This window comes from Lichenostomus cassidix, unplaced genomic scaffold, assembly GCF_008360975.1.
Source record: "Lichenostomus cassidix isolate B80296 unplaced genomic scaffold, HeHo_3.0 HiC_scaffold_33, whole genome shotgun sequence".
Classification (NCBI taxonomy): domain Eukaryota; kingdom Metazoa; phylum Chordata; class Aves; order Passeriformes; family Meliphagidae; genus Lichenostomus; species Lichenostomus cassidix.
Genome location: NW_028147632.1, coordinates 1,520,511 through 1,533,177, shown reverse-complemented (window position 1 = coordinate 1,533,177; position 12,667 = coordinate 1,520,511). Strand labels below are relative to the sequence as shown.

At 55.2% G+C, this 12,667-nt stretch overlaps 1 protein-coding gene and 2 pseudogenes across 2 annotated transcripts in view; 1 reads left to right on the top strand and 2 right to left on the bottom strand.

Moving 5' to 3' along the window:
• The window catches only part of LOC146421380 (uncharacterized), a 162,934-nt gene that overhangs the window by 5,391 nt on the left and 144,876 nt on the right, over positions 1-12,667 (bottom strand). The window lies entirely within an intron of this gene.
• LOC146421382 (uncharacterized) overlaps positions 1-12,667 on the bottom strand; it is a 167,982-nt pseudogene that overhangs the window by 22,185 nt on the left and 133,130 nt on the right. The gene's annotated exons all lie outside the window — the stretch shown is intronic.
• LOC146421395 (uncharacterized) lies at positions 1,888-12,324 on the top strand (annotated as a pseudogene).

Here is a 12,667-nt window from a genome sequence, read left to right as displayed (position 1 = left end):
TGCCCTATCTCCCTTAACTCATGAATTTGGTGTGTGTTTTTACACTTGTTTCTTTCCCCTCCTCTGGCACGTGTGCAGCAGGAGAGAGCAGGGGTGCTGGTGTTTAGTCAGGGTCAAACCCCAACAGCAGCACAAATTGGTTCATCTGCAAAGAACAACAGCAAACGGGGAAATGTTGGGAAAACTTCACTAAAAAATTGGGGGGAATCATCTCTCTCCTCACACCAACATGTGCTAGCATTGTGGATGCTTTATAGAGTGTAATAAACCACTGGGGATTTTTCATACCACAAGTTCAGGGAAACCAGTTTGAGACCCAAAGATTGGATGATTAAATTACACAAAAGTGCTGAGTAAGTTCATGAGGGAGCATACCAAAAATGTTTAAAAAAACATGAACGGCCACCAGAACAAATCTTACACAATGGAGCAGCCCCTGGGAATCCTAAGAATTCCTATCAGGTCCCAGAACCCACTGTGAATTTGAATTGTTACTAATTGATACAGACTGCTGCTCAGCCAAGCTCCTGCTCCATTCCTGAACTTCCACAAGCAGAACAAACACTTCCCAGAGCCACGAATACCGAATGTTACACAAACTAGGGGTGCATGTTAAGGGACACAGGCAGTGGGCGGATCGGGAAGTCTGTACCTTTCAAGTACTTCAGCCAGACGGCAAAGGGACAGGGAGATGCGGCCGGGAAACGAGCATGAAAAGGAGGCTGCGTTTTACAGCCCCATGGCAAATGCCCCACGGCCTCTCCCTCTGTGCATCCATAAAGTCACTTTTACACGACTCTCCTGTCTCCTGCGGGCATTCTCCAATCCGAGCTCGCGGCGCTGATGACTCTCCAGTTCCCAGGCAGACCCGCAGCGCCCAGCGCTCCCCACCCCAACCCCACCTGCGCCCCCCCCTCGCCCCCAGCGCTTCCCGCCAGCCCAATTTGGGGAGGGGGCGCCTGGGGGGCGCCCAGGCCTGGCCCGGAGCCCAGCGCTGCCCCAGCCCGCCCTGCCCCGGCTCCATCCCGGCTCCTCCCGCGGCATGCGACGGCGTGGGGAAAAGGGGGGGAAAGGGTGGGCGCTGGGCTTGGGGGGAGGAGGAGAAGGGATGGAGGAGGAGGAGGAGGGATGAGGAAGGAGCGGAAGAAAGGCCGGAGATCCGAGCAGGAGGAGGAAGGAGGAGGAGCCGCGGGAGGAGGAAGGAGGAAAGAGGAAGAGGAGGAACAGGAAGAGGTTGGAGAGAGGAAGAGGAGGAGCAGCAGAAGCAGCGCGGAGCTCTTTGTCTGTCGCGGCCCCGGGAGCATCGGCGCCCCGCACGCCGCAGGTGAGGGGGAGGAGGAAGTCGCCCCAAATGTCTCGGGGGTCCCCGAGCGGCGTTTTTTCTGGGCGGGTGTTTGGAGCTCGCAGCTTCCGGGATTGAGCCCCAAATCTCGTGAAGGGTCGCTGGGAGGGTTTGATTGTGCGGGGGAAATGTTTGGATGTGGCGGAAGGCCAAAGCTGAGGCGCCAATGGGGCTTTGGGGGATATTTTGGGGGCTGCAGGTGGGCATGGCCCGGTGTCGGGGTGGGAGGGGGACATGGGGCATGGGGTCCGGCAGGGAGAGCGGTGGAGGGGAAGGGCGGGAGCCCCGGAGTGGGGTGAGCGGAGAGGGGCGATGGCGGAGCTGGGGGAGCCCCGGCAGGCTGGAGAGGGGGGAGCGTGGATAAGGGGGAAGCCTGGGATCCCTGGAAGCGCGGAGCAGAGAATGAGGGGAGAAGGGACCCCTGGGACCCCCAAAGCCCCCGGATCATCCCTAGGCGGGACCCTGGAAAATAGGGAAGCCCGGGAGCCACGGGAGCCCCATGAGTGCAGGGAAGGGAGACCCTGAGGAGGCCAAAGTGCAAAGAGCAGAGAGGGGGAAATGCTGTGAGGGTTTTGAGGTGAATGGTGGTGGTTTGGGGATTTTATGGACACAAACCCCTGGGAGAGTTGCAGAGCTGGAGGTGGGCAGGAGGAACCCCCAGGGCAAGGCGCTGAGCCCTTGTGTTTCCCCCAAAGCAGGATTTGTCATTGCCAAGGCGTGGCCGGATGGAGGAGGAGGAAAAGGCCCGGAGATGCAGCCGGAGCTCGGAGCTGGGGGAGAAGCCTGAGGGCAGAGAGAAGCCCCACAAGTGTGGGGAATGTGGGAAAAGCTTCAGGTGGAGATCTGATCTTATCCGGCACCAGAGGATCCACAGTGGGGAAAAGCCCTATGAGTGTAGGGAGTGTGGGAATAGCTTCACCCAGATGTCTAACCTGATGCAGCACCAGAGGATCCACACTGGGGAAAAGCCCTACGATTGCGAAGAATGTGGGAGGAGCTTCAGCAACAGCTCCTCGCTGATCAAGCACAAGAAAATCCACACTGGGGAAAAGCCCTATGGTTGTGGGAATTGTGGGAAGAGCTTCAGCCGGATGTCACACTTGATCACACACCAGATGATCCACACTGGGGAAAAGCCCTATGAGTGTGGGAAGTGTGGGAAGAGCTTCAGCCGGATGTCCATCCTGATGCAGCACCAGGTGACCCACACTGGGGAAAAGCCCTACGATTGCACAGAATGTGCGAAGAGCTTCAGCCACAGCTCCGCCCTGATCAAGCACCAGAGGATCCACACTGGGGAAAAGCCCTATGAGTGTGGGAAGTGTGGGAAAAGCTTCAGGCACAGATCTTACCTGCTGCAGCACCAGGTGATCCACACTGGGGAAAAGCCGTATGATTGCCAGGAATGTGGGAAGAGCTTCAGGAGCAACTCCAACCTGATGCAGCACAAAAGGATCCACACCGGGGAGAGGCCCTATGAGTGTCCCACGTGTGGGAAGAGGTTTCAGACCAGCTCCGATCTCCTCGTCCATGAGCGCATTCACACCCAGGAGAGGCCCTTCCGCTGCCCTGACTGTGGGAAGGGCTTCAAGCGAAACTCCAACCTCATCACCCACCGGCGCATCCACACTGGGGAAAAGCCCTACGAGTGTCCCGAGTGTGGGAAGAGCTTCTCCAGGAGCTCTCACTTGACTCAGCACCAACGGAGGCACCAGTGAGGGAAGCCCTGCGAGTGTCCCGAGTGTGGGAAAAGCTTCATTGCTGCTCCAACTCCATCCCCAGTGGGAAGATCTGCAGTGGATGATCCCCAGTGACCCCAGCTGTGCAGAGCCCTGGTGATCCGTGCTGCTGCTGATCCGTGTGGCAAAGACACCTGGCTGGTGGCTCCACACCCTCCTGGCTCCCCGTGGGCACCTGGATGAAGGCAGGGCCAGGAATGTCCATGGGAATTCCTGGGGACATCAGAAATCCCCTGGGGAGAGCGGATTTGTTGACTTTCCACCCCAGAAAATCTCACCTTTTGTGTTCAGTTATATCATCTCTTGGCATGAGGCAACACTGGATGGCCTTGGAGGTCTTTTGCAACCTCAGGGATTCCATGGTTCTGATTTTCTCTCACCCAGTGGCATCTTTCACAGCCAAATGGTTCTGAATTGGGGCAAAGAGCAGGATTTTGGGGTGGAAACGTCCAAAAATGTTCTTCCCTTCCACCCAACCACATGGATCCTCAGTGGGCACAGACATGTAAATCCTTTTCTTTCGGGTTTGGTCTTGTTTTCATTTCGGCCTTTCTAAACACCTGAATTTGGGGTAAAAATGAAGATATTGAGGTGAGACATGCATCGGACATTGGGGACACAGCCATGGTGGGACGTTGGGGACACAGACAGGGAGGGGAAAGGCAGGCAGAGCTTTCCCCGTCCAAAACTGCATCCAAAAATCTCCAAATTCAGGAATTTCTCCCAGAAGAAAGCTGTCAGGAGCTTCCTGAATGGAGGGAAAGGGGCGATGGGACATTTAAAAGAGTTGAATTGGGTTTGACACCCCTGGAATTGGGTTTGGTCCTCCTGGAACTGGATTGGATTGCCTGGGAATTGGGCTGGATTGACCTGGAATTTGGTTTGATCCACCTGGAACTGGATTTGGTTTACCTGGAATGGGGTTTTCTCGACCTGGAATTGGGTTTGACCCCCTGGAATTTGTTTTGACTCACCTGGAGCTGGGTTGGATCAATCTGGAATTCAGTTTGATTTACCTGGAATTGGGTTGGATTTACATTGGATTTACCCGTAACGATTTTGTTGTTTGGGCTGATTATACTCGGGCTGTGCTCCAAAAACAAAAGGAAACACTGGTAATTCTGGCTCTGGGCTTGGCAGGTCCCAGGGATCTTTTGAATTATTCACTTCTGAGAGCCAAAATCTTTCCCAAGGTGTTCCACCACAATTCCCAGTGGCTCAGGGAGGAGTCACTGCCAATTTTGCTGAACAGATCAGTGATGTGAGCCAAGGATGGCCCAGCTGCTAGTGAGGAGTCACAGCCATGGAGCTGCTAAATCAGGATCCCAAAATTCACTGTGGGACAGAGCCTGAGCTCTGTGGGACACACGTGGGACAGAAGGGTTTGGGACACCAGAGGAGCCACTGACTGAGCTCAGTCCTGTTGTACAGTGGGACAGGAAATCACCTTTGAAATTCAAAATCCTGCTGTGCTTCTGTTGGGCTCCAAAATCAGAAACACTCCAGACAATCACAAGAAGTTTATTCTAGCTCAGCTATGTTTAAAGGCAAGCCTGACTGAGAACCCAGACTGGAAACAACCCAGAAAGAAATAACTTGTTTTTGTCAACAGAAGATGCATTGCAGGATTTGCACTGACCACCCTGAATGAGGTTATTTAATCTAATGCTCTGCTCTGCCATGAGTTGTTTCAGCACAGAAGGACTAAATGGTTGCTTTAACATGGACATTGCAACTGAGGGAAAGAAAAGTAAAGATCTGCAGGGATTGTAAGTGTGGTTTGCCTTAGTGCACTCTGAGCAGGGAGAGCTTTGTTATCAGCAGAGTTCATGTTGATCTAAGACTACAGGAAGAGCAAAACCAGCTGAAGTTTCCGTTCTGCACTGCAGAGCACAGCAGAGAGCCAAACAGGATGAAGATAATGAAATTACTTGGCTCCCAGGGCCAAAAACAGCCGCAGAGAGGAGGAGCACACATTTTTGTTTCACAGATCACTCTGCCAGTTATTAAACCACCATTCGACATGGTGCCAGAGATTGTCAGTGAACTGTGAAAAGTGTTAAATTCCAGACAGGTTCTGAGACAGGGATTTGCTCCAAAATGAAGAAGGAATAACTTTGTATCTGCAATTGGATACATTTTTTAAAAACTGGTTTCGGGTATATTGTAATCGACATTGGGCAGGTTTGGAGTGATGATAGATACATTGTAATTGAAGATGGTTATATTGTAATTGAACTCGGATACACTGTAATTGCAACATCTGTCTGCTCTGGGTGTGTCATCATCCCACGGCAGAGTCCCTGTGACACTTTGGGCTGGGACTGCTCCAAAAAGACACAGAATCACACAAAAAGCGGAGACTTGATCAAGAACAGACAATAGAAATTTTCAGTTCCCCTAAAGGTGCTGGATAGAGCTTAAAGATTAGCGAGCAGAGAGATAACAGGGGATAAAGGTGTGCAAACAGGATGATAAACATAGATGAAATCAGGGCAGGAACAGAGAAAGAGAATTACAGTGAGGTTGGGCAAGTTATGCAACGAGAAGCAATTTCGAGGAAAGCTGAGCTTTCCTCCAAACATCAGTGAGTGCAATCACCAGAAACTCCTTTAGATGTCCCTCCAGGACCACAAAAGGACTCTGAGCAGGAGGTGGATGGATGGAAAGGAGCACGAGGAAAGGTTTATGAATTAGCCAGGAAGTGTTTAGTAATGAATATGTGTGATCCGGGTGGAACAAATACCCCATTCGGAAGTTTTACCCCACACACTAGATTAAAGAAGAGATCCTCGGGGTTCGTTCAGCACTGATAAAGAATGGCTGCTTTCAAATGCTTCAAATTAGAAGCATTGCTAGAAAGCTCATTTTCTGGCTGATTTTGGTATCATGGTCACAGAGAGGAATCCCTGTCCTGCTCCAGCCTGGGGTCTCTCCCAGGGGACACAACCCCTCGGAAAAGGCTGCTCAGGCGAGGATCCCCACAGGCCCAAAAATCCCGAGGTTCTGCGGGGGCTTCCCACAGCCTCTCTCACGCATCTCCTGCTCCACCCTCTGGGCTCCTGCCGGGGCTGCAGGGAGCTCTCTGCTCCATCCCGGACTCACCCACAGCGGTTCCCTGGCCTCCTGCCCGGCCCGGGACTTTCCGGAGCCATTGCGAACAGACATTTGGAAGGAAGATCCGCGGAGCGCCGCTTCCCTCAGGGAAACTCCGCCTACCGTGCAAAGCCCGCCCCTCGCTCCCATTGGCTGATTTTCCCGCCCGAAACCCGCCCCTAGAGCTCATTGGCTGATTCGCCGATTAGAAAGCCCGCCCTAGCTTCGATTGGCTGATTCTCCCGCCACTCCTCGTTCTCGAGCTCTGATTGGCCAGAGAGGCTCTGAGGGACGATCTCCCTCAGCCCCACATCGCCTTGATTTCCCCCAAAAAGCCAAAATCTCCCCAAACCCCTTGGGCTGAGTGGAGGAACGGACAGGGTTTGGGCAGAAAACTCCCAAATCGTTGTTCACCAGGCTGGGAAGGACAAACGGAACCCAAACTGATTTGGGAGCTCCAGCAGCTCCTCTCTGCCGGCCCAGCTGAAGGCCTCGCTGGCTGCTGGAGGCTGCACGGGCAGACTGGGAGCACTGGGAGCACTGGGAAGAGGCTCTGGCTCGGCTGAAGCCCCCGGGGCAGGGGCAGCAGGGCAAGGGACAGGGCTGCAGGTGCTGAGGGGACACGAGGGACAGCACGGCCTTGATTAGCATTTCTTACAAAAGTAATAAAGTAATGAAGGAAATAACAAGAACAACATTTACACTATAAATACTGATGGAGGTCGCACAAGGACCTCTCAGCGAATGCTCTGAGTTGGAAGGGACCCACAAGGACGCAGTCCAACCCTTAAGGGAATGGCCCCTGTGGGGTCAAATCATGACTTTGGTATTATCAGAACCTTACCCCAGCCAAGGTCATAAGGCAGCAAAGGTTTCACAGCTGAATCCACAGGGACATACAAATATATATGTACCTGGTTAGTAAACATACAGAGTGCAAGAGAAACATGACTTTTGTGAAGCTTTCAGAATTACAAAAGAACCCCCAGGCTCAGCCCAGGCAGCCACACATCTGTTTTCTCATCATCTCCTCTTCCTGCAGGTTCATCTCCTGCAGAACAGGCAGTGATGTGACCCTGAGAATCAGTGCAAGGCAGACACTGCAGCTGAGGAAGGAAATCCCCATGCTGGGGGGATGAGGTGAAGCTGAGACTGCCCAGCACAGAAAATATCCTTCCTCCATTCCCCATTAGAGGTGGGTTTGGGCTCTGCTGCAGATACACTGCATCTCATTTGAACAGATTGCACTCCCGAGATAATTCTCAGCCAGGTGCACACACCCTGCATTGCCCAGCACAGGAACCCTGCAGGGAGGAGCAGAGACATTGCTGGAACCTCAGGGGAACACATTGTGCCCCTGTGCCCCCAGGCTCTGCCTGTGCCCCCAAGGCTCTGCCTGTGCCCCCAAAGCTCTGCCTGTGCCCCCAGGCTCTGCCTGTGCCCCCAAAGCTCTGCCTGTGCCCCCAGGCTCTGCCTGTGCCCCCAAGGCTCCGCCTGTGCCCCCCAGGACTCAGGAGGAGCTGAAGCTGCTGCCATCCACCCACTGCAGCCGCTGGCCCTGTCTGTGCAGCCTGAGCCAGTAATCAACATTCCTGCTGAGGCGGAACAGGAACTCCTGGCAAGGAGAGAGGAGCAAACAATGGACTCCTAGCCCAGGAGCACCCCAGGGTCCCCTTGGCCTTCCCAAACCCCCCAAACCCCTCACTCACCATTTCCTTGTCAGTGAGCACAGCCAGGGAAGCCTCGAGCTCGGAGCACCGAGCCTTAGCCTGATCCCAGGAGAGACGATGCCTCGAGAGGAAGTAGCAGATCCCGTTGTACCCAACCCAGCCATGGGGACAGGCCAGCAGCACCCGAGCTGCAGGGTTAACTGGAGTAACTGGAGTTTTTCTGTGTATTCTCCCTGCAGAGGGAAATGGAGAAGAATGTCTGAGGACTCTCCCCTCAGGCAGCAGTGAGCCAGCAGTGCCCCGAGGGGTTGGGCTGAGGCTGCTGCTCCTCCCTTACCTGACACAGCAGCCAAGGACACCCCCAGAGCCACAACCAGGGCTAGGAGCACAACCAGCACCACGATAAACTTGAGGTGGGATCTGATCCTCTGGCCTGGAGCTGGAAAGAGCAGTTCGTCGTGAGGATGGAGCTGTCCTGAGCAGGCTCAGCCCTCACATCTCCCACCCGACGCCCAGGGAACAGAGGAGGGACCCTCAGCCTGTGTGCCACTCACTGAGCTGACAGCAGGAGAGACAAGGGAATGGGGACAGACCCAGGGACAAGGGACACAGACAGGGACAGGGGACACAGACAGGGACAAGGGACACAGACAGGGACAAGGGACACAGACAGGGACAGGGGACAGATACGGCTGAACTGCCCAGGCCCAGGCATGTCAGTCCCAGCAGAGCACCACGTCTCTTCCAGAGCCCTGGGGAAAGCCACATCCTGCCAGCCCTGTGCTCCTGGACTGACACTGTCCCCTTCCTAGAGGCCACCCGTGAGGGTTCTTTCGAGTTCATTCCTGGTTGCTGAAGTGCTGCGGACTTCCAGCAGATCCTTCACACTCCAGTCACACGGGGTCGTGTGTCCCCCCAGCCCTGCTGTCACTCTGACCCCGCCCGGCTGCTCCCAGTGCTCCCAATAAAGCTTCCCAGTTGGCTCCGGTCGCGGTTCTTGGGGGGCACTGGGGAGGGACTTGGGGGGACCCCGCGGTGGGGCTGTGACTGGGGGGCAGACCTGACCCCGGGATGGATCGGGAATGGGGACCCCCGTGTGTCCCCAAGTGTCACCCCGCTCTGGGGGCTTTGGGAGGCAGCTGAACCCCGACACGGCACACAGCGAACCCCAAAAAAGGCGCTGAGACCCCCTGAGCCCCCCAGAACCTCCAAACCCCATAGAAAAACAGCCCCGAAAAATAGCCCCGTGAAAATGAGCCAATGGGAGAAGGCGCTGAGCGATTCTGATCCAATCCGAGCTCGCGGCGCTGATGACTCTCCAGTTCCCAGGCAGACCCGCAGCGCCCAGCGCACCCCACCCCAACCCCACCTGCGCCCCCCCCTCGCCCCCAGCGCTTCCCGCCAGCCCAATTTGGGGAGGGGGCGCGTGGGGGGCGCCCAGGCCTGGCCCGGAGCCCCGCGCTGCCCCAGCCCGACCTGCCCCGGCTCCATCCCGGCTCCTCCCGCGGCATGCGACGGCGTGGGGAAAAGGGGGGGAAAGGGTGGGCGCTGGGCTTGGGGGGAGGAGGAGAAGGGATGGAGGAGGAGGAGGAGGGATGAGGAAGGAGCGGCAGAAAGGCCGGAGATCCGAGCAGGAGGAGGAGGCGGGAGGCGGAAGGAGGAAAGAGGAAGAGGAGGAGCAGGAAGAGGTTGGAGAGAGGAAGAGGAGGAACCGGAAGAGGAGGAGAGAGGAAGAGGAGGAGCAGCAGAAGCAGCGCGGAGCTCTTTGTCTGCCGCGGCCCCGGGAGCATCGGCGCCCCGCATGGCGCAGGTGAGGGGGAGGAGGAAGTCGCCCCACATGTCTCGGGGGTCCCCGAGCGGCGTTTTTTCTGGGCGGGTGTTTGGAGCTCGCAGCTTCCGGGATTGAGCCCCAAATCTCGTGAAGGGTCGCTGGGAGGGTTTGATTTTGCGGGGAGAATGTTTGGATGTGGCAGAACGCCAAAGCTGAGGCGCAAATGGCCCTTTGAGGGATATTTTGGGGACTCCCTGTGGCCATGGCCCTGTGGCGGGGTGGGAGTGGGACATCGGGCATGGGGTCCCCCGGGAGAGCGGTGGAGGGGAAGGGCGGGAGCCCCGGAGTGGGGTGAGTGGAGAGGGGCGATGGCGGAGCTGGGGGAGCCCCGGCAGGCTGGAGAGGGGGGAGCGTGGATAAGGGGAAAGCCTGGGATCCCTGGAAGCGCGGAGCAGAGAATGAGGGGAGAAGGGACCCCTGGGACCCCCAAAGCCCCCGGATCATGCCTAAGCGGGACCCTGGAAAATAGGGAAGCCCGGGAGGCACGGGAGCCCCATGAGTGCAGGGAAGGGAGAGCCTGAGGAGGCCAAAGTGCAAAGAGCAGAGAGGGGGAAATGCTGTGAGGGTTTTGAGGTGAATGGTGGTGGTTTGGGGTTTTTATGGACACAAAGCCCTGGGAGAGTTGCAGAGCTGGAGCTGGGCAGGAGGAACCCCCAGGGCAAGGCGCTGAGCCCTTGTTTTTCCCCAAAGCAGGATTTGTCATTGCCAAGGCGTGGCCGGATGGAGGAGGAGGAAAAGGCCCGGAGATGCAGCCGGAGCTCGGAGCTGGGGGAGAAGCCTGAGGGCAGAGAGAAGCCCCACAAGTGTGGGGAATGTGGGAAAAGGTTCAGGCGGAGATCTGATCTGATCAAGCACCAGAGGATCCACACTGGGGAAAAGCCCTATGAGTGTGGGGAGTGTGGGAAAAGCTTCAGCCGGATGTCCAACCTGATCAAACACCAGATGATCCACACTGGGGAAAAGCCCTTCGATTGTGGGAAGTGGGAAGGGCTTCAGCCTTATATCCACCCTTATCAAACACCAGATGATCCACACTGGAGAAAAGCCCTATGAGTGTGGGAAGTGTGGGAAGAGCTTCAGCCAGATGTCCACCCTGATGCAGCACCAGGTGATCCACACTGGGGAAAAGCCCTACGATTGCGTGGAATGTGGGAAGAGCTTCAACCACAGCTCTGCCCTGATGCAGCACAAGAAGATCCACACTGGGGAGAGGCCCTATGAGTGTGGGAAGTGTGGGAAGAGGTTTCAGACCAGCTCCAATCTCCTCCGCCATGAGCACATTCACACCCAGGAGAGGCCCTTCCGCTGCCCTGACTGTGGGAAGGGCTTCAAGCACAACTCCACCCTCATCACCCACCGGCGCATCCACACTGGGGAAAAGCCCTACGAGTGTCCCGAGTGTGGGAAGAGCTTCTCACAGAGCTCTCTCTTGACAAGGCACCAACGGAAGCACCATTGAGGGAAGCCCTGCGAGTGTCCCGAGTGCAGGAAGAGCTTCATTGCTGCTCCAACTCCATCCCCAGTGGGAAGATCTGCAGTGGATGATCCCCAGTGACCCCAGCTGTGCAGAGCCCTGCTGATCCTTGCTGCTGGTGATCCGTGTGGCAAAGACACCTGGCTGGTGGCTCCACACCCTCCTGGCTCCCCGTGGGCACCTGGATGAAGGCAGGGCCAGGAATGTCCATGGGAGTTCCTGGGGACATCAGAAATTCCCTGGGGAGAGCGGATTTGTTGACTTTCCACCCCAGAAAATCTCACCTTTTGTGTTCAGTTATATCATCTCTTGGCATGAGGCAACACTGGATGGCCTTGGAGGTATTTTCCTTAGTCTCAGGGATTCCATGATTCTGATTTTCTCTCACCCAAGGGCATCTTTCACAGCCAAATGGTTCTGAATTGGGGTAAAGACCAAGATTTTGGGGTGGAAACGTCCAAAAATGTTCTTCCCTTCTACCCAACCACATGGATCCTCAGTGGGCACAGACATGTAAATCCTTTTCTTTCGGGTTTGGTCTTGTTTTCATTTCAATCCTTCAAAACACCTGAATTTGGGGTAAAAATGAAGATATTGTGGTGAGACATGGGTGGGACATTGGGGTCACAGCTGTTATGATCCAAACATTAAGGTTCTTTGGAAATACCTCTGCCCGAATTAAGGTGCAAACGAGACCACATGCCAGTCAGTAGTGTAGGTTTTATTTGATGGTAAATATGAGAGAAAGAGGGAAGAGAGGAAAAGAGAAGTAGGAAAAGAGGTGAAGGGGACAGAAAGGGGGAGAAAGAAAACATCACCATCCGTGGATCCCAACGATGTCACATTGATCTTCTCCAGCTGCTCTTCTCAGTGGTGGTTTTCCCCCCAAAAAGCACAGAGTGCCAAGGGTTAATATCCACTCAGGCCAGGTGACAATGTCCAGCATGTCCCCCCGGGGCAGGGGACAGTCTCTAGCAGCAGACTCTGCTTGCATCACCTGCACTGCTGTGGTGCAAGGCCTGGCATTTGGGGGTCTGTGATGGATTGTGACTCCCCTCAGCTCCTCTCACGTCAAAGTCCCGATTTGATGTCGAACTGCTCCAGCAGCGTGCGGTGGAGATTTTTGGGGGTTCTGTGCCGTTTTGGGGGATTTTTGTGTCCTTCTTGGGGTTTCTGGGTGATTTTTGGGGGGGTTCTGGGTCACCTTTTGGGGTTTCTGTCTCACTTTTGGGTGTTTGTCATGTCATTTTTGGGTTGTTTTTAATCATTTTGGGGGTTTCTGTGTCATTTTTAGGGTCTCAAGTGTTACTTTTGGGGATTTCTGTGTCACTTTTGGGGATTTCTGTGTCATTTTCAGGGGTTTCTTTGTCGTTTTTTGGGGTTCTGTGTCACTTTTTGGGATTTCTCTTCCATTTTTGGGGTTTTCTCTGCCGTTTTTGGGGTCTCACTGTCCCATTGGAGGTTTCCCATCGTCACTTTTTGAGTCTCCATGTCACTTTTTGGGGTTTCTGTGTC